Raw genomic sequence first — 20,282 nt, 5'->3', positions numbered from 1 at the left:
TTTAGTATATGTATCTATATCTCAAATACAACCTAAAGGGAGAATTCCACATTTTTACAAACCAGTCAGCATACTGATGGGTTCAGGGTAGGCTGCCCCAAAATATACTACTTTGGCACATTGATGATTGTGAATTAAAGTTACTTAAGAAATAGCCCATGCATGAAGGACACGGACTCTCTTTTTGCCCTCTGAAAGCAGGAAATAAATTCCCCATGGAAGGGTACCCTCTCTGCACCTGGAGGGTAAAAAGCATCCTTATTGCCAAAAAGAAGGAATTCAAGCTTGAGAAGGCTGTATAAATAAACCTTGTTACTACTTCTTTACTGATTTCCTACCCGAAGCCCAAACCCCTTTATCTTATCAGTTCCTCACAAATGTATTGTTTCTTTGTCTAAAAGATATAAAAGCTGCCTGTTTGTGGTTATATCTTTGAAACTCTTATTTCTGTGAGCTTCCATATATGTGGATTAATTTTGTTATTTTCCTGTTAATCTGTTTTATGTCAATTTAATTATTAGATCAGCCAAAGAACCTGGAAGGGGACAAAGGAGAAGTTTTCCTTTCCCCTTAAGTACTCACATGAGACAGACTTCCAACAAATGTTTGACACTGTTCACTGACAGAATTTATGAATTTTTAAAATTCATATTTTCCCCTCATTTGTATTTTTTTCCCCTCATCCATCTCTCTGTTCTTTGGTGGTGAATCAGGGCTATTGTAATGAGATTTCTACTGGTTTGATGTTCAAGGTCAGTACCGAGAAGTGGTTGAGGCACTGTGTGACTACTGTAACCCTTTGTATAATTTTTGATAAGGTAACAAAAGAACAAGAATTAAGAAGAATAATGCATGTGAAAGTGCTATGTAAACTATGGAATGTGTGCATACAAACTCTCTGAAATGATTTTAGTCAGTGCAAAGTTAGTGGTAGAGATGAAGTATGTTGTTGCCATAATTACTGACAGTCCCCTTAAATGAGAATACAATTTGGTTTAGAGATCTAGCGGGTAGGTAGAAGATCTGCTGGCTTATTTTATTAGCATGGATCCCTGGGCTAGTGGTATCTTAATTGAATACGAAATAATGTTTGCTTTGAAGTAAACAAAGTAGATATTGTTCATGTTCCCTAACTGGATACCTAGGTGATCTTTTGTTTCATTAACTCATTTTATGCTATTTTAATTTGGTGGGGGGAACCTTGAAGATTGATAGGTTTTAACAGTAAAGCAATATCTATTACTCACAGATACTGAGTTGTCTGTAAACAAGCGCCCTTGTAAAATAGAGCAATGCCAGTAGAATTCAGGTGGGAGTTATGCATATGTATGTGTCTTTCTAAAAGAACCATGTAAAAATCTACTGAAAATCCTTGTGACTGTTTAGTATGTACTTACTATACCATAGCAGCCAAAATTTAAAATAGAATTATAGCTGATTTGAAATAATTTCTATATTTAAAGATATAGAAAACTTTTGACAAATTTATAACAATCAGAAAAGCTGTCTTGTTCTTTCTGCATCTTAGTCTTCCCTACTGTTGTGGTCAATTAATGGAGACTTTTTTGTAGTATTCAAAATATACCTTATACATAAAGTGCACAATTTATCCTGGGAGTCTGAAATGTGGATTAGATTTTGACATCAAGTTCTGAAAGTTCGTGGGGACTGACTGACTCATGCAATATTTTGATTTCTTATTAAGAAGCCATAGAACTTTTTTGATATGTGAATGAATACTGTAATACTCAAAGTCAATAGGAAATACAGAAAGAATGACAACAGGCATCCTTACATAAATGAAGTGATGCTTTAGTACTAGCATAGTCAGTGTATTGGTTATCTTAAAACTGAATTTTGTGTTTGCAGTAAAAATTAAAGTGCACCTCTTTGAGATGGTAAAGGTAGCATTAGGTTAATATGTAAAATGATCTTAACTTGGGAATTGGCCAACAAGCACTACCATAGGGGTGCCTCGGTGGTACAGTCCGTTAAATGTCTGACGTGGTTTTGGCCCAGATCCTGATCTCAGGGTCCTGAGATTGAGCCCCTCATTGGACTTTGCGCTCATCCCAGAGTCTGCTTGAAATTATCTCTCTCCTTCCCCCTCTGCCCTTCTCCCCCTCTCATGCATTCTCTCTCTCTCAAATGAATAAATCTTTTTTTTAAAAAAAGATTTTATTTATTTATTCATAAGAGAGAGAGAGAGAGAGAGAGAGGGGCAGAGACACAGGCAGAGGGAGAAGCAGGCTCCATGCAGGGAGCTTGACGTGGGACTCAGTCCCGGGTCTCCAGGATCAGGCCCTGGGCCAAAGGCAGGTGCTAAACCGCTGAGCATCCAGGGATCCCCTCATATAATTAAATCTTTAAAAAGATATGCAATTAAAATAATCTAGGCAGGTATATAGAAAGTATTACTACATGTATCAGATTTATAAAAAGAAACACAAATGTAGTTGTTAATTTAGGGAATAATGTCTGATATTATTGATAATACCAAACGACCTAACCTATTACTTTTTTCTTTTAAAGATATAGAATAGATCTACGTTATGGTTTCTGAGTTAGAACTTGACACTGACAACATAAATGCAAGGTGTATGTTTATTTTGGTCTAGAGGAAAAATATGCCGTATACATATACAATAAAAAATCCATTCTGACAACAGAATGAATCCTGTTGATCTAAAAAGAAAAAGGTAAAAAATGAGCAAGAAAAAATTGAAGTTATGGGCAAAGGGTTTTAATGAGAGATCACTGCTAAACTAAGAATTGTGTACGAGCAGCCCAGGTGGCTCGGCGGTTTGGCACCACCTTCAGCCTAGGGTGTGATCCTGGAGATCCGGAATCAAGTCTCGGGTCGGGCTCCCTGCATGGAGCCTGCTTCTCCCTCGGGCTGTGTCTCTCTCTCTGTCTCTCTCTTTCTCTGTGTCTCTCATGAATAAATAAATAAAATCTTTAAAAAAAAAAAGAATTGTGTAAAAAAATGTTCCCTATAAAATCAGGATAAATTTTTAATTTTTTTTTAAATTTTTTTTATTTATGATAGTCACAGAGAGAGAGAGAGAGAGAGGCAGAGACACAGGCGGAGGGAGAAGCAGGCTCCATGCACCGGGAGCCTGATGTGGGATTCGATCCGGGTCTCCAGGATCGCGCCCTGGGCCAAAGGCAGGCGCCAAACCGCTGCGCCACCCAGGGATCCCAGGATAAATTTTTATACGTGATATACATCATGCAGTTTTGGTGAGAGCATAGTGTCTGTGGAGTGTAGGGGCAGAAAACGTTTGCTTCAACCTTAGCATCTCTGGCTGGTCTGCAAATTAAAGTGACAAAGATTAATAGGAGAAAAGTCAGATTTATTTAATAAAAGTTTTTATTGAAGTAGAAGCCTTCATTAAGAAATGAAGGAGACCTTATTTTTATCTAGGTTTGATGAAGAGTGTCCAGTTATGGAGGAATATGCTAGAACAAAGAGTATTGGATAAGTATAATAAATGGGGAAACTTCACAAGGCCTATTTGTTCCAATTCCTCTCAGTGTCCCTTTGTCTTCAGAGATAAGGACACTCTTTTCTTCCTGGTGCAGGGAGAGTATCTCTCACATGAGGATTTTGTGATCTGTTTTAGGAGAGAAGGGCTGGGAAGGTCAGAATGACCTACTTCAGCCATTTTCTCAAACCCCTTTACCTTAAGATATTAAAAATGCCAAACTGCCATATTTAAGGGGGTGGATGGGAGTATTTCCTAAACCATGTCATTTCTTCCCCTGTCTGAAACTTCCTGAAGAACTTTCAAGGTCTAGAAGATGGTTTAGTGGATTTTCCCATAACCTATTGAATCAATTTCTCAGTCTCGGATATTACTATGGAGACAAAAGAAAAAGAAAAGGTTAATGTTTAATAGTTAGAACAAACCATAAACATGGTTTTTGAGTCCAGAGTGCAGTCATCGGGTATGTTTATAGATATTTGACTCAAAGCATCTTTAGATAGGGTGAGAGCAGATAGTTGTAATCTGGCAGGTTTTCCTCGTTTATAGTTTGAATGTCTCTGGTGATCTCATCAGGTGCTCTGGTGAACTTTCTGAGTGGCCCACAAAGCAAAAGGCAGGAAGGTTGTCCACCATGAGCTGTTGTGGTAATGTCTCTAAAGCTGATATCATGTTGTCCAGCTTCAACTTGCAGGGCTTTGGGAAAGAGGCATTTTTCATTTTTAGTCATTCCAAGTCAGAAGGATGTGAGAAAAATTGGAAACATTAGTTTCGAGAATTATAGCTAGATATTGGAAGAGACTAGAAGAAATCAAGATCTGGCACTTTATAAGTAAATAACAAAACCTTAAAGACAATGAAGAGGACTAGAATTTAATGCCAATGAGCTTGTGCTATAGTTTCCCATTGAGACTTAATTTTTGTGTTTAGTCACTCCCATTTCTATCAAAGATAACCTATGTAAAACCAATTTGTTTGCAAAATAAGTCTCATTTCATTAACTTGGGCTGATTATTTATATCAGTGAAGCAAAAAGAATGGCCATATGTGCTTTTTAAAAGCCATCTTTGCTAGAATTTCTAATGAGGAATCTCAGATTGGACTTTTAAAAGCCTTTTGAGCCTAGAAGACCAAACCAGTGACTCATTGTCAGATTGTGTCTGCAACACTTACAGATGTGTGAATTCCTCTCTTTTTGAGGTCCTCCAAATACCCTGAGGTTCCTAGATTCTGCTAGGAAGTGACCTTCCTTACTTATCTATTAGGCAGAAATCCTATAAGCAAGCTACTAGGCAGTTTTTAGGAGGGGAGCTTTATAAGCATTGGCTCCCTAAAGTCAGCCTTAGTTCTTTAAAGCAGTCCACTCATAATGGATTCTGTGCGTATCAGTCTCAAATATGGCATTCCAGTTAAAGTCTTTCTAGTATAACCAATGTTTCCAACAGTGTCTTGTTACAAGGACAGACTCTTATTAAACTTATGCAAATAACTATATTGCCATGAAAATAAGAATACTCACTATGAGTTCTCAAATTCCGGAGGGATGAGGTAGGGAGAAAAGGTCGATGCTTCAATTCTGTTTACAAAAATATAATTTACCAAATTGCTGTGTGTTATAGGCAGCTCATGAGAAAAGAGGAAAAGGTTTCCTTAAATCTGAAAAATATAACATTAAAGAACAAAAGTACTGCTTCAAACAAGAGTTATAACCATCCACATCATTCAGTCCTTTATAATTGCTAGATCTTTGGTTACAGGTTTACAGGTTCATCACCTTCTTCATTAGTTCAGGAAATTCTTACCCATCCCAGTGACATAGACTCAGAGTTTTTCAAGTGATGCCATCATGGAGCATTCTCCTAGTAGATGATTGTAAACACTTTCAGGAAAGAATCGGAGCAGAACAGTAACTCTATGAATGACAAAAGACTTATCATGGTTAAAATTCTGATGAGAGTTCATTTGATAGGAAAATTTAGTTATTTCTGTGGTATAAAACAATTTAAGATAATAACTGGATGGAGTGTATTGACAGTTTCTGTGAACTTTGTACAACTTCTGGAATATCTTTATTAATAAAATGTATCCATAAACATATAACTGGTGTTTGTTTATCGCACTTATTTGACAGTCTTTCCTATGTAATTAACCATACCAAATAAACTTAATTATATTAACTTCTCTCTTTTATAAGATGAGAGACAAATCCTTTGAGATTTTCAGAGGGCCTTCTGGGAAACAACCATCAATTTGATGTTGAAAAGCCTTCGGGGATTTTGTCAAAAATACCAAAAGGTCTGGATAGTTAACTAAATAGGATCACAGGTGACTATGAAATAATACTTAATTATCTATTTATTCAAAGTAAAAAAAGATTTCATTTATTTATTTATTTATTATTTTTATTTTTTTAAATCTTTATTTATTTATGATAGACATAGAGAGAGAGAGAGGCAGAAACACAGGAGGAGGGAGAAGCAGGCTCCATGCCAGGAGCCCGACGCGGGACTCAATCCCGGGACTCCAGGATTGCATCCTGGGCCAAAGGCATGCGCTAAACCGCTGAGCAACCCAGGATCCCCTAAAAAAAGACTTTAAAGGCAAATAGAAAAGGTTACCTAGTTGCGAACAAAATTCTTTTAAAATGGAGAAAACTCAGTTTTCTTAAGTGATCAGTGACCTGACAAAGACAACATGCAGCAGAGGAAATTATTCTAAGGTAACATATGAGGTAGATTACTTTCAAGGTAAAGAAAACTCTGAGAAATAGTGACGTTTTTTTAAGCTGTTTATTAACCACTTTTTTACATTATGCTATACTCTTGACATGCATCATTTTCTTCAATCTCTCTGAAGAAGATACTATTATTTTCATTTTGTAGACAAGCAAACAGACTTGGAGTAACTTGGCCCAAGTCACACAGCTGTAAATAAGAGCACTGTATTGTGCCTGTTCTGCATAAGAACCTGAGTTGATTGTAATATATTCTATTGCCTACATTAAGGTCATATGACTAAATTGTAGAGCTGAGGGGAAAATGTTAAGCTTTTAGGTTTCAAATCCATGGCTCTTTTGACCATCACATTCCACTTCTTGACTTAAGTTTATTATTTAATCTGTTTTCCATAGCCTCATGTCCCGAATACAAAGGAATTAGATACTAGTGTTAGAATTGTCATTGAGAGGTCTTGAAACTACAAACTAAATAAAGATTAAGAATTGGTTTGGAAGACCAATATTTTATTCACTGAAAATAATCTTGAAAGTAATCTTTAATATTTTGCCCAACCAGGGCCAACTTTCATTATATTAACACTTCAGCCAAAGGCCATATAGTTATATATTTTTCTGCCTGTGCAAACTCTAGTCCAGTGATATTCAAATAAGTTAGATCACTTTTAAAATGGATATAGCCTCTGGCAATTTAATATCAGTGTATCACTGTGACATTCAGCTTCAGATCATGTTGAAGCTTTGCTGTAATGGCTTCTCTTTATATGACTATAGTTCTATGCACAGCTTGTCTGATTTAAGTGCCCTCTGCTGCCCCTATTTATTGGTAACATATGAGCTTCAAGGATCATTTGATGTGTAAATTTAATTGCAGGTTTTATTTCTGAAGGATGACATAAGCTATGTCATTCTAACAGCTATTTATACAGCTTTTTCTAAACTGCTGCTCTGAAAACACGCATTTCAGTCTGTCTATTGTAATACTTCTCGATTTAATTTTTCAAGGCAGCTTGCTCGGTTAGCTTGTTCAAGTGTATATATGACGATTCTTTGCAGTGCTTCAGTACGTATATGCTTTGAAATTAAACTTGGGCATTTCTCCCAGTTTTTTTGATAAGATAGTATCTTTTGAGTGTTTGCAATTCATTTTCTGTATTTGCTGATTTGCACACACACACACCCCTTTCTTCCCAGTGCCATACCACATGATTATAGTTTTTAGGAGAGGTTAAGTCTCATCATCTAGCTAATGTGATAATTTCTTGACTGCATTATAGAGTTATGGTAAAAATACTCTAGAAAGGATTAGTAGTCCTATATGAAATGCCTCTTTCTTTCCAAATGGTACTTAAGAATCCAGAAGCACCCCATGATTTTAACAAACCAAAGTAGTCCTATCCTTTTTTTTTTTTTTTTTTCAGAGTTTAACTTTTTGTGGAAAGCACAGGTTTGGGGGATGATGTGTTTTAAAAAATGGTGTTTTACAAGGAACATCCTGTCAGTTCTTTTGATCTGCATTCACCGAGCCAATTATGTGGAATGCTAGCACCTTCTGAATCAGGTGAAATAAGGAGGCTTGGAATGAAATCTTAATAATAATGATAGGAAATACTGGTATTATATTCCAAAAGCTTCCATTTTTCTTGCCTTCCAGAAATTCTTTACACATACTGTGTTTCAGCAGAATCTATTTAAATTGGAATTTTTCAGCATAAACTGAAGATTCATGAAAAGTGTTGTTTCATAATTTGTGAGATGAATTGACAGATGTCCTCATAAGCAGCTAATAACTTTTCCTCATTTATTGTTAGATTTCCTGACTATTTGGTAATTTCATTTTTCTGAAAATTTACCATTTTAAAATGTAAAACTGCCATTTACTATGTTTTAGCCAAAATCTAATTGAGTAGATTTTCTGTTTTTAACTTTGAACTATGTAAATGTTCTAGAATAGATCTGAATGAGAGCTTACAAATTCATCTCATTGATCTCATTTTACAGGTAAGGAAATGGAGGCTGAGAGAGGTTAAGTTACTTGCCCAACGTTACAGAGCTATTAAGTGTCAGACTTGATGCATAAACACACGCCTTCAGTTTCTTAGTACTGAGGTCTTTACACTTTACTACTTGTCTTCGGTTACAGGACATGAATAGGAATGAGAAATCACTTTTTTGTTTTCACCATTAATTTTTTTTCTTTTTGATTTTAATTGCCAAATAAGAGTGTGACTGGAACTGTATGGTGATTCCTAGGTTGGAAATGACATTTAAAATCCATAACCAAATGAATTTGTGCAGTGTTCCATGAGAATATCTAAACTTTGCCAGTTTAAGGTTAAACTACCATTTTGTTCCCTTATATACCCTGTTACATAATTTTGCAGTTCATTTTTCTCAAATCAGTGTTTCCCTAACTTATAAGAGACTCAAGCCATCTGTAGACTTGAAAATTTAATTATGATACCACTCATTTACATAACTTATGTAAAGAATGAATATTGTTGGTACTGCTGCTTATTAATTCTAAGAAGTATCAGTTATATTTTTTTCCCACCTTAACTCTGGATTCTGTGTCCAAATAGTAGCTCCAAAATGATAGTGACTCATTCATTGTTTCTTCATATGACAAGTTGATTCTTTGTCTCCTTCACATGCCATGCATATTTGCTCTTTTGTATGCCTTGTATTAATAATGTTACATGATTCTCCCCAAATATGAATTATATTGCACTGCTGCTTCATCTCTAGGTAAGTTGTTAAAGCATTTAGTTGATCGTTCTGCCCTTTGAATTTAGGTAGCTTGACTTGTATGTAATTGAGGTTTGGCAATATGCAATTTAGAGTCTAGAAACTTCTGTATTTTCTCATATTAGTGACACTTAGTTTCTTCCATTAAAAAGGATTTTAAAGTCAGAAGGAGCAGAATGGTTTACAGCAGACAAAGCAGATTGCGATTCTTGGGAGAGGAAGTAATGAAAGACAGATGAGGAACTGCGATTGAACTGTACAGGAACTGAGACTGAAGTTCTACTGTGTTTCCAAGGTGGAAGGATCGTGGCAGCCGGATCCATTCTGCTTGCTTGCCCTACTAACGTCATGTTAATGACTTCCCGTCATTGTGGGTCCAGTGGCCTTACTTGATATGTTTTGTTACAGCTTACCTCCATATTTGTGGTTACTAAGTATGGAATGTATGGCAAGGTTACCAGTAACGAGATGCGCATGTGCAATCTCCTTCAGTAGCTACAGGAAAACCTGCAGCAACCAAATCTGGGTTCCAGATATATTTCTTGGGGCTGCTTCTGGTAAACTGCCCTGTCGCAGAAGGGTGAGGCAATCGACAAATACCCGTGAGCCTTGCTTGGATTGGTCCCGTGTCACTGGCATCCTGAGTGTGCATATGAACGAACATGGTGTTAGTCCGTGCATTTTTATTAGTGTTCTTAATAATGATTAGTTATATATCAGCCTGAACCAGATTAACCTTTTATAAAGCTATCATTAACATCTTCACTGATGGTTCAGAACAAAAAGGTATATCAAAATCCTGTTACTTGGAACATGGGACAAATATAAACAAGGCTCACGGGTATTTGTTGATTCTCTCAACCTTCCAAGATAGGGCATTTACCAGAAGTAGCCATAAGACATTTATATATTTGGAATGTGATAGATTTGGTTGCTGCACGTTTTTCCATGACTATTGAAGGAAGCTGGAAATTGCACATGCACATCTCTTTACTGGTAACTTTGCTCTCCAGCTAGGAATTAAATGTACCAGGTAACTTATTGTTAGGAAAATGACAGTCTTAGAAGTATAAATGGCCTAAAGTCTAAGCAGCAACATTTTTGGCATTTAACAGACCCATGGACCTAAGCGATGATATCTTCAAAAAGATGGGTTGGAATTGGGATCCTCCATAAGATCCCTTTTGGCTTTCAAGTTTGGTGAGACAATTGAAATGTTGTATTGGAATTTTGTGATTATACTGTTTATTTTGAAAAAGGCTTTCCCTTGTGCTACCCATCTCCTTGCCAAAGAGATATTAACACTTTCTGGTGTTCTGCTCATTTGCTCATTGGTTTCAAAGCTTTATTACTTTTCTCACTCCTTTGATAGTGCTGCCTCATATCCTGTCCTTTTTGTTTATGATGCTCTTCGTTTGCAGTGTGGGTTCCCCAGGATATAGATCTGAGATGGAAATTAGTGTGCCATAAGTTTCTTAGAAAGTGCTCTTTGGATCTACCCCTGTGGAAGGGAAGGGAAGGGAATGAAGAAACCAGTATTAAGCAGAAGGGGAGTTAGGCTATTGTACATGGGTCTGTAATGGAGATCTGACTCAGCGGGGAGTTCTGAGGCCTGATGGCTCTTCATCATGGTCTCCAGTTGGGGAGAGAGGGTCAAGTCTTTATATTCCCCATGTCATCCAGTCTTGGGATGTGGGCTACCCTGGGAAGGAAGCAAGACCTTGTGGGAGGAGAATCTTCAGCCAAGGCAGTTCTCAAGAGAGCTGATAGCTGAGGGCTGTCTGCTGGCAGCAGTACAACAGGGGAATAAATCATTCAGTCCTGAAAGGGGATCTGGGTGGCACATCACAGTTTCCACTCCATCTTTTTTTGCAAGGATGCTCGGGATGGTTCACAATGGCCTGGGGGATGGTCAGAATTTCCAGCAATGAAGAATTGCAAGGACAGAGTGGTCAAAATAGTAGAGAGGGAACATTGGTATGGATAGATCCTACCATATAATTGAGTTCCTGCATTGATTATAGTTTTTCGAAGTAAGTTTTTAAAATCCTATGTATCTCTACTTACACTATTCTCTTTTTAAGTTACAGAAACTTGGTATGAAAACTCTGGGTGCTGTATGCAGAGAATATGTGTATCTTTGCAATCTGTATGATTGTTGTAAAACCTTTTTTTTCACTTTCCTTTTCTTTATAGGCTTTTTTTTCTTCCTCCATCTTTTCTTTTTTTTTCTTTTTTTTTTCCTCCATCTTTTAATAATTAAACTTTGTTTTTTTAATCTTCATATTACAAAATTAGTTGAGTACTAAACTTTCTGTTTGATACATTTGTTAATGCTCAATAGCAGTAAATAATTTTCTTACGTATTTTGTAATTTTTAAATTATAGGCTCATCTTCAGCAAGGATTGTTTTTTATTTTGGTTTGGTTTGGTTTTTCCAGCTTATAGAGATCCCATGTGGCCCTGTTTATGGAGGGTTTCTTTAAAGTGGTTTCGTGTTTGTTTCTTCCAGATATTCCAGGGAGATCATAACCGCAGGACCCCTCAATTTCTTAGCTTGAAGATTCTCATACAAATTCAGACTTCAGAACTGTTGTGACACAAGCATAGGGTTTTTAATTTCTGGTTGTAGCATTTCCCCTGTACTTTTATCCCGATTGTCAGAGACAAGTTCTCTTGAAGTCTTATTAAGACAGTGGTGGGTGGATTTGTCGTATTCCCCTCATCATTTTTTAATGTGGTTAGAGCCTTTTGAAAATAGCTCTGGTTTTAAGGAAGGAGCTTAGCACCAACTGTATACGTTGTGTTCCTGAGATTCCTCCTTCTGTCCTTACATGACCATTAGGGGACAGTTGGGTAGGTTGTATCCTGTGTTGTAGAAAAGCAGGACCAGAAATCTAGCCTAACTCTTCTCTTGAGAGTGTACTTTCTTTTGATCTCCTTACTTGAGAGGCTATTTTCTTACCAATTTCAACTAGACTTAAGTGCAAAAGAGACTCCCGTGATCATTCCTGGAGGCCATAACTGGCAGTATTTGCTTTTGTGCATACCACTTTAGTTTAGTACCAGTAGATTTTCCTTATTGTAAGTAAAGCTGTGTATCTAGTTTGTATCTCATTTTTTCTATGCATCTGTAGTGAAGGTCTTCATTAGCTCATTTTACCATATTGCTGCACCTGGAATTCTTACAAGTTACTTATTAACCTCTATTCCTTAGATTTCACCTCTTTCCAGTGGGAATAATGATAGTGTCCATCTATATAGTATTAATTTGGAACACAAACACATAGTAAGTTCTCAATTAATATTAGCCATTATTATTTGCACCATTTAAGGCTTTATTTTATCACCTTAGGGGAGAGTTGGAATGTAGTAGTGGTTGTGTTTACGTACTTAACCAGAAGAGGAAGTCTTAGTTAACGCCCTAGAGAAACCAAAGGAGAAACTTTGTTCACTACAGTACAATGCTGAAACTGAAGCTTAGCGTCCCGCCCTTTCTGTTGATGTGCCGAAGGTCACTTGGCACTAAGAGGAAACTGAGAGGAATGTCCTCTCAATTTTGCCTGGAGGATTGCTTAGAGGAGTCTTGCCTGGACTGTGTGGGTAGGTAAGTTTGAGCTTGTGAATATTTATTTTGCTAAGCAGGGCTCTCAAAGGCATAATTATTATAGAGGATATTTGAGGACCTTGAAACATGCAGTAATACTTTTAGTCCCAGTTAGCCTTTTGACAATATTTTAAATTCCCATTTGGTATCCAAGTGGATTCTGAACTTGTTGAAATTGGTACCTCAGGTTACTCAGAGTCCTACCTCCTGCCGCCTGCCTCTTGGGGATTTAAAGGATTTCCTTCTCTTAGGTCATGTGTTTAAGAGAATAATTTTCCTCCTAAATTGAGGTAAAAAGAAATCTGTTGACTAATAATCATAGTTGGGAAAGCACAGATATAATATATCTAGTTTTCTTAAAATTACTTTTATATTACTCTGATATGAAAAATACTGTGATTATCGTATAAGTATTAACTGTTTTAGATTGTTTATACAGTGTTAGTTGTACTATGAAAATTTTTGTATTAACCAAGTTCAGTTTTCTTCGGTTGTTATTGGCCTTGAGTCCACAGAATTAACACTGCCAAATTTCTGTGTAAACATTTTGCTTGGGACCTAAGATGTAGTGAATATGTGTATTTAAAGTTTTTCCTTTTCTTCCCCTACACCCATGTGTATTAATGGAACTTGTAAACATTTAAATAGTCAATTAATGGAAATTTTTAAGGAACAACTCTTTCAAAAAATTCAATTATGTAATTATGTTGTTTTTAATATAAAATATGAGCTTATGGAGAAATATAATTATTATATAGAGTTCTATTTTTGTAGCTCTTGTAGATTTGTTACATATAATTTTATTCAGGAGGAGTCTTTTCCTTGTTCTTTTACTAGTGATTAAATGCAAGGTTAAGATTTATGCTTTAAAAACAAGAGTTTTAATATTGTATCATAATAGACTGGATGGAGAACAAAAGTAAATAACTGGTTACATCTCTGTTTTGGTGCTGGGAAATGTAGTGCATTCTTGATTCAGGTGCCATGGTTATGCTTGTATTGATCCTTTTTGAAGTACATTCTTGGATATGTTGATTTTCCTCTAATGTGTCTATTATTATATTAAGACTTCACCATAAGGAACATTATCAATTTACACCAAAATCCTTAACTCCCATACAAGCATCATGTGTAGCTGTTTGGCCATACATAGGTGAGATTGCTTAGAAGCCTTGTTGCAAGGCTTTGGTCAGCCTTATAGGCCAAATTCTATAAGCAAGTGTCAGTGTCATGTTTAATATAAATTCATATATCCTCTGGGAATGGTATGTAAAATATTTTGTCCTTTGTCTAAGCTTGCCTTTGACCTTACAGGAACATTTATCCAAGAAGGCTTTGTTTTGGGGAACTTGTTCTCACTTTAAGGAGGATATCCCTGTACCTACTGTACCTGTGTATTTTAAAGGAGGTTTCTATTTTTCTACAGATAAACTTGGAAACACTTTCTTCCATTTAAGTAAATTATATATAAGAGAAAATGACTTAGGAGAGGATAAGATGTTTATATTCATTTTCTATGAAATTCTGAAATAAATTAGAGAAGTTTCCTTTTCAGTTATTTTTCAGAGAAATCCTGTTTCATTAATTCATCAAAGTAGGTGTAACCTTCACTTAGAGGTACTGCCTCTGAGTTTTAGGCAGACAAAATACCTCATTATATTTTAGATTTTTTAAGTAGTTTACTTGAATTATATTCAAATTTTGTGCAAAAAAAATTTTGTGCAGATGATATAACTAAGTAGATTTTCATATAGTCTTTTGATCATTGACCCTGCAGGATAGTTCTAATTTAATTAAACAATTACTCTTTAAAAATTCTTTTTTATTTTAGGAGTGTATGGGTGGCTCAGTCAGTTAAGTGACTCTTGATTTCAGCTCAGATCCTGATCTCAGGATCATGAGATCCAACCCCTCCTTGGGCTCTGTGTTGGCTGTAAAGACAGCTTAAGATACTTTCTAAAAAAAAAAAAAAAAAAAAAAAGATATTTTCTCTCCCTTTGCCCATTCTCGCCCGTTTGTCTCTCAATCTCTCCCTATCTAAACAGCAACAACAACAACAATAATATAAAACAAAAAAACCAAATCCAAACTTTTTTTTTTTCAATTTTAGAGTTAGGTTTGTATTTTTATTTTTTCATGAAATGCTTTTTGGATTTTTCAGCTATATGAAACTATATTTCTTATTTTAGTTAAAATTTGTAGCATTTCTTTCTTATGTATAGAATATGTTAACTAGATTCAGGAAAATGACTAGAAGATCTTGTGGTAGTATTAAATCTTAATATATTTTCTAAAATTTTAAAACAATATGTGAAATACTGTCGCTTTGTATTTAGCTATGTAAAATCTGATCTGAAATGGAATGTGTGTATTTTTTTTTAAGATTTTATTTATTCATTCATGAGAGAGACACACAGAGAGAGGCAGAGATTTAGGCAGAGGGATTAGCAAGCTCCTTGTAGGAACCTGATGACAGACCTGATGAGGGACTCGATCTCAGGACCCTGGGACCATGACCTGAGTGAGCTAAAGGCAGCCACTCAACTATTGAGCCACCCAGGCCTCCCTAGAATGTGTGCTTCTTAAGCTTGCCTTTGACCTTATAGGAACATTTATCCAAGAAGGCTTTGTTTTGGGGAACTTGGATATACAGTTTCTTGAGGATTAAAAATACATTGTGTCAGGTATTTAGATGTAATTCAGAACCATATTATTTAACTTCCCCAATTATATGATCCTAATGATCAGATTTAAATATCTTATAATATTATTGTTACTATTAGGTTGCTTTGTATTCTTTTTTTTTCCCTTCATTGTTTCTAAAAATATATTTCCCTCTGATTTTGCAGGTAATTTTTTTTATTCTGCTATTTTGTATAATTTGCCAGACCAAATGACAGAGTTAGAATCCATTAAGTAGAGCTGTGAATATCAATCTTGGATACAAAGCTGGGGATTGTTGTTGGGGAAAGCCCTCCTGCTGCTCTTGCTTGGCATTCCAGAGACTCTGAATGAAGTCTCTTAACTTATTCAAAGCCTGGATTTGTGAAGGCCGGTTGGGCTCCCTTTTGCCCATTCATAACTGATATTGTACTCTTCTGGCTAAAAATGGTCAGTGACTTTCCCATTTCCCATCAGATAAAATTCAAAAGTTGTTATATAATTTATTATCTTTAGTCATATATATGTCTTAATTTATGCCCCCAAGCTTCCTGAACTTTGTGCTTTATATATATCTCACATTTCCTGCCTTTTTCTTTACTCATGCAGCAATTAGGAAGTCTTTCCCTCTTAATCAAAATTCACCTCATCCTTAAGGTCTACTAATCATCCCCATTAAATTTCTCCTGGTCCCTTCCAACATTGAAAGTCAGCTGGTTTTTCCCTCATTTTCTTAACATGCTTCATGTTCTATCTTGTGTTACAGTTATTTTTATATATGTTATATTTTTTAAAGATCTTATTTATTTGAGAAAGAGAGCACTAGTGGGAGTGAGGGGAGAGGCAGAGGGAGAAGGAGAGAGAATCCTAAGCAGACTCTCTGCTGAGCATTGAGCCTGACTCATGGGGCTCCATCTCAGGACCCTAAGATCATGACCTGAGCTGAAACCAAGATGACTCTTGATTCTTGACTGAGCCACCCAGGCACTCCAACATGTGTTATAATATTTTATAACTGCTGTATAACACTGACTGACTTTAAATGATCCACTAAGTCTCTTATTTCTTACTTGTTTGGGTGGAGTTGGTTTCGTCACATTTCTCCTATTTTTCCTTGTATTCAGTAGATGCTCATAAATTTTTGGTGACTGAATAAATGGAATGACTTGACAATGAGTTATTGTCTACTAGACATTTTATTGCTCTGCTGGAATGGACACGTGAGGACAAGGGATCAGTTAGAGAACTAAACAGTTGTAGTATACCTTTCTGAATCTAAACTGTCCCCAGAAGGGAGAGCTGAAGAAACAAAGATACAGTTAAGAAACATTTTAGATCATGTTTAATGGCTCAATACTGACAAGGAAAGAACAACTTTTTCTAGATAAAGACTTTGGGCTGATAGAAAGTTGAAGAGTAACATAGATTTTGTAGAGTGTGACTATGGTTCTGAGTCAGAGAACATTTGTCACATGCCCATAGTTTGGGAATGAATATAGTCAGTTCTGCTGTAATGCTTGTTTTGAAAATGGGAATTTATTCCTACGTTACTGGTACTAGGGAGCAATTTGAGGATAATGTAAATTTCACATTTGTTATACGTGATTTTATCTGAGAAATCGTAGGTGAACACAGAAAGTACCACCTGGTTGAAGTGAGCCACACAGGAATACACGAAATGCACAGGCTCAGACTTCACACATCTTCCAGCTACCTTACTCCATTACACACTGTGAGCCACAAATACCTATATCCTGTTTTATAATATTCCCTCAATTTCAGATTACCCTTTCCCCACCATTTTATAGTAACTCATAAGCTGTAACCCTTTGGACACCCAATGCCACAAGCAAACTTTAGGTCTTTTTCAAGGTCAGGTGCCATGTTTCTTGTAGTTTTTATTTATATTTCTAGCCATTTAACTGTGTTAAATCGAAACCATGTTTCAATCTTAATTAGGTTTTTTCTTTTCCATGAAGTGTCACTGATGAGAGCTTTTTAGTATTGTGCTTCTAACTCCATTTTCTTCATAAGCCCTGTGTTTTTAATGATGTGATTTTGCATAGCATCATCATTTTTAGGAATATAAATGTTGCATTTTAACAAAAATGACTGTACTAATTATTAACATGCCGAGTGTGAACTGATAGCACTCTTTCTCTCTTTCCTTCGCTTCTGCTTTTCCTCTTCCCTCTCTTTTGATGGTGAAAGACACTAAACAGTCCCTGTAAGGAGGAACATGGAACAGCAGAGCAAAACGCCAAAGAACTTTAAAAAAAGGTGGGGGGCAGAAATGTACTGGTGGAAATAAATGGACAGCTTCAAAAACCGGTAGAGACTAGGAAGTAAACATATAAGGCCTAGAGGGCTCTAGAGTGAAAATATATCTTACCTCTAAATAATTATAATTATGTTTAACATTTTTGAGCCTTTGTTGTGTGCTGGGCACTATGATAAGTGCTTGACATGGATTATGCCATGTAATCCTCATAAAACTCTATAAAAAGTATGTTATTTCTGTCTTTATTTTACAGATGAGGAAAATGAGGCTAGAAGGGTTAATTAACTTGCCCAAGGTAGATAACTTATAAATATAAATGGCAGAGCCAGTTCTAGAAACAAGTCTGATTTCTGAGGCCTAGATTTTAGTGGTCTGTCAGAGTACTTTCTAGATTATAAGTTAATAACTTCTACATATGTTATTTCCTCAACCCTTAACTGTGTCTGATTGGCATCACAGGCTGTTTCGACCCGTGTAATAAATGAAGGAACAAAGGCGCCCAGGTTAAGAAAGGCACAGATTGTCAGAGGCAGAACAATAACAGAAATTAATTCTCATATCTAATTCAGGGTTTTTTTTTCTGGAGCTTATGTATAAGATGAGCCGAGCTGAATGGAAGAAGACATGATCGTGTTGGGAATTGGAATAAAAGGGGTTGAATTTGTAACAATATGTCAGAATTGAAATGAGAGAGCCTAATGGAAAATGGGCAGTGGGGGACCTCTAACTCTGTGGTACAGGAAGCCCAATCAGATTGTCATAAAGGAAATACAACTAGCACCAATTTCAGTACAGGGTTATATGAGAAATCTGAGGTCATGAGCATAAATTGGTTATACTGTAAATCCTGATCAGTAGTATACTCAGAAAAAAAAAAAAAAAAGAAAACCAGAAGAAAGAGAGAGGTGACACTAGAGGAAGCTTTCCAAAGGCTTTATTGGGTGGGGTGGGGTGGGGTGGGGGGGCAGTTGAGAACGGGAAGGCTTTATTTGTACTTTTATTGCATGTCCTAAATCACTTTTTCTTTTGGTGGCCAGTAGGGCCTTACATAAAAACAAGTAAACAAGTGTTTAATTGGTATTTGTTAAGCAGAGAGTTGATAGATAGTAGAGAGAGTTTTCAGTTGAATGTTATTGAAAGCTAAATCTTATGTAGATACTATTATAAATAAGGGTAGAATTGATGAGTATTTATGTATTTAGAGTAGGGGATTAGCAGACTCTGACCAGTAGGCTGTTCCTTTCTACAAGCCAAGAATGATTTTTACATTTTTAGTAGTTTATTAAAAATAAAAATGAAGACTATCAACAGAGACCATATGAGGCCCACAAACCCCAAATATTTACCACTTGACCCATTGCAGAAAATTTGTCAACACCTGACCTGAAATACTGTCCAAAAAAAGTTAGACTTGTTTTCTTAGGAGATCAGATTAGGTCATAGAAACTGATAACTATATTTCATAGAGGTCTACATTTTTGAGTATGTGCCTTTTTTTCCCCCTTTCACTTGTGGGAAGGATTTAATATTTACTTATTATATTTTGCTAGGGGCTTTGTATACTTTATTTTTCATACCCTTGAAAGATATAACTACATTAAAATGAGAAAACGAGGCTCATAGAAGCTAAGTAAGCCAAAGGTTTCTCATTAAATAAGTGGTGGTATTCATATATATTTGTTTGGTTCTCCCAGATAAGAAAATGGTAAAAGTTGAGTGTATACTATTCAGAATTCTGGCTTGAAACTATCCAAATAAATATCATCATATATGGACATTCGTAGTAACATTAGCTAGTATCTAAAAATAAGCATTTAAATTTTACATACAAAAAGTAAGATTGTTTGGAGAATTGTAATTTTATTATAAAATTTACATATGAGGGAAGATCTTTGGATAAACTGTGGAGTTACAAGGAAAATATAAAGAAAAATTTGAAGTCTCATATTAAAAACTCAAAATAACATTCACCTAAAAGAAAGATCAGACTTAAAAGTTTTCAATATAAAGTACAAAATAGAAAAGTTTATTCTGCTTCAGTAGAAAGTGCACCAGGCAGCAATTTATCTTTGAAAAGCCCGTGTTAAACAAATATTGGCCCACATGTTAATTATAAGGTCTTATGAAGAAGATTTCAGGGTGCTGTGAAAACATGTAATGAGGGATTTAATCGTATAGATTGGAAGGTCAGGACTAGACTTCCCAAGCTGGGTCATTTAAGCTGAAATACAGGAGTTAGGCAAAGACAGAGGATAATTATTCCAGGCAGATAATGATAGGCCTTGAGGATGGTAAAAGCTTGGCATATTCAAAGGCATATCAAAGAAGGTCATTGTATCCCCTAACAACTCTGAGGACAAGAATTATATCTGTTTTGTTCATCCTTGTATATCCACCTTCATACATATAGTATCTGTTGGCACATAGAAAGCCCTTAGCAAGATTTCTTGAATGGACAAAGAATGAAAGGACATTTTACTGGGAAATTCATGGTATAATTGTTAAGTAGAGGAATTACCTGGATGAAGGCTACTACCCTCTCTCCAAAGCCTACATAATTACAAAACTACTCAGATTGTTGATAATCCCAGATTACCCTAGGTCAGTTGCAGCCCAGGTGTCTCAAACCTTACTAACTACTGTTAAAGTATCTGAATGGACCTTTGACCTATAAACAGTCTGCACAGAAAAAAGGAATATAGACCATTTTAACTAGATCTAAAATCACTTTCCTGAGAAGGAAAGTGAATTTGCATTATTACA

The 20,282-nt window shown here is 35.9% G+C and overlaps 1 protein-coding gene across 5 annotated transcripts in view; it reads left to right on the top strand.

Moving 5' to 3' along the window:
• The window catches only part of EPS8 (epidermal growth factor receptor pathway substrate 8), a 176,082-nt gene that overhangs the window by 64,423 nt on the left and 91,377 nt on the right, over positions 1-20,282 (top strand). The window contains exon 1 of one of the 5 annotated variants that reach the window (XM_041736172.1): positions 12,437-12,577. The exons of 3 other annotated variants lie outside the window; for them this stretch is intronic. The gene's annotated coding sequence lies outside the window, so the exon portion shown is untranslated. Of the gene's footprint in view, positions 1-12,436; positions 12,578-20,282 lie in introns of those variants that run through there. One more of the 5 variants, XM_041736173.1, reaches the window with a different exon arrangement.

Source organism: Vulpes lagopus, chromosome 21 (genome assembly GCF_018345385.1).
Source record: "Vulpes lagopus strain Blue_001 chromosome 21, ASM1834538v1, whole genome shotgun sequence".
Lineage (NCBI taxonomy): Eukaryota > Metazoa > Chordata > Mammalia > Carnivora > Canidae > Vulpes > Vulpes lagopus.
The sequence above is the reverse complement of the archived record's forward strand: the minus strand, read 5'-3'. Positions and strand labels throughout refer to the sequence as shown.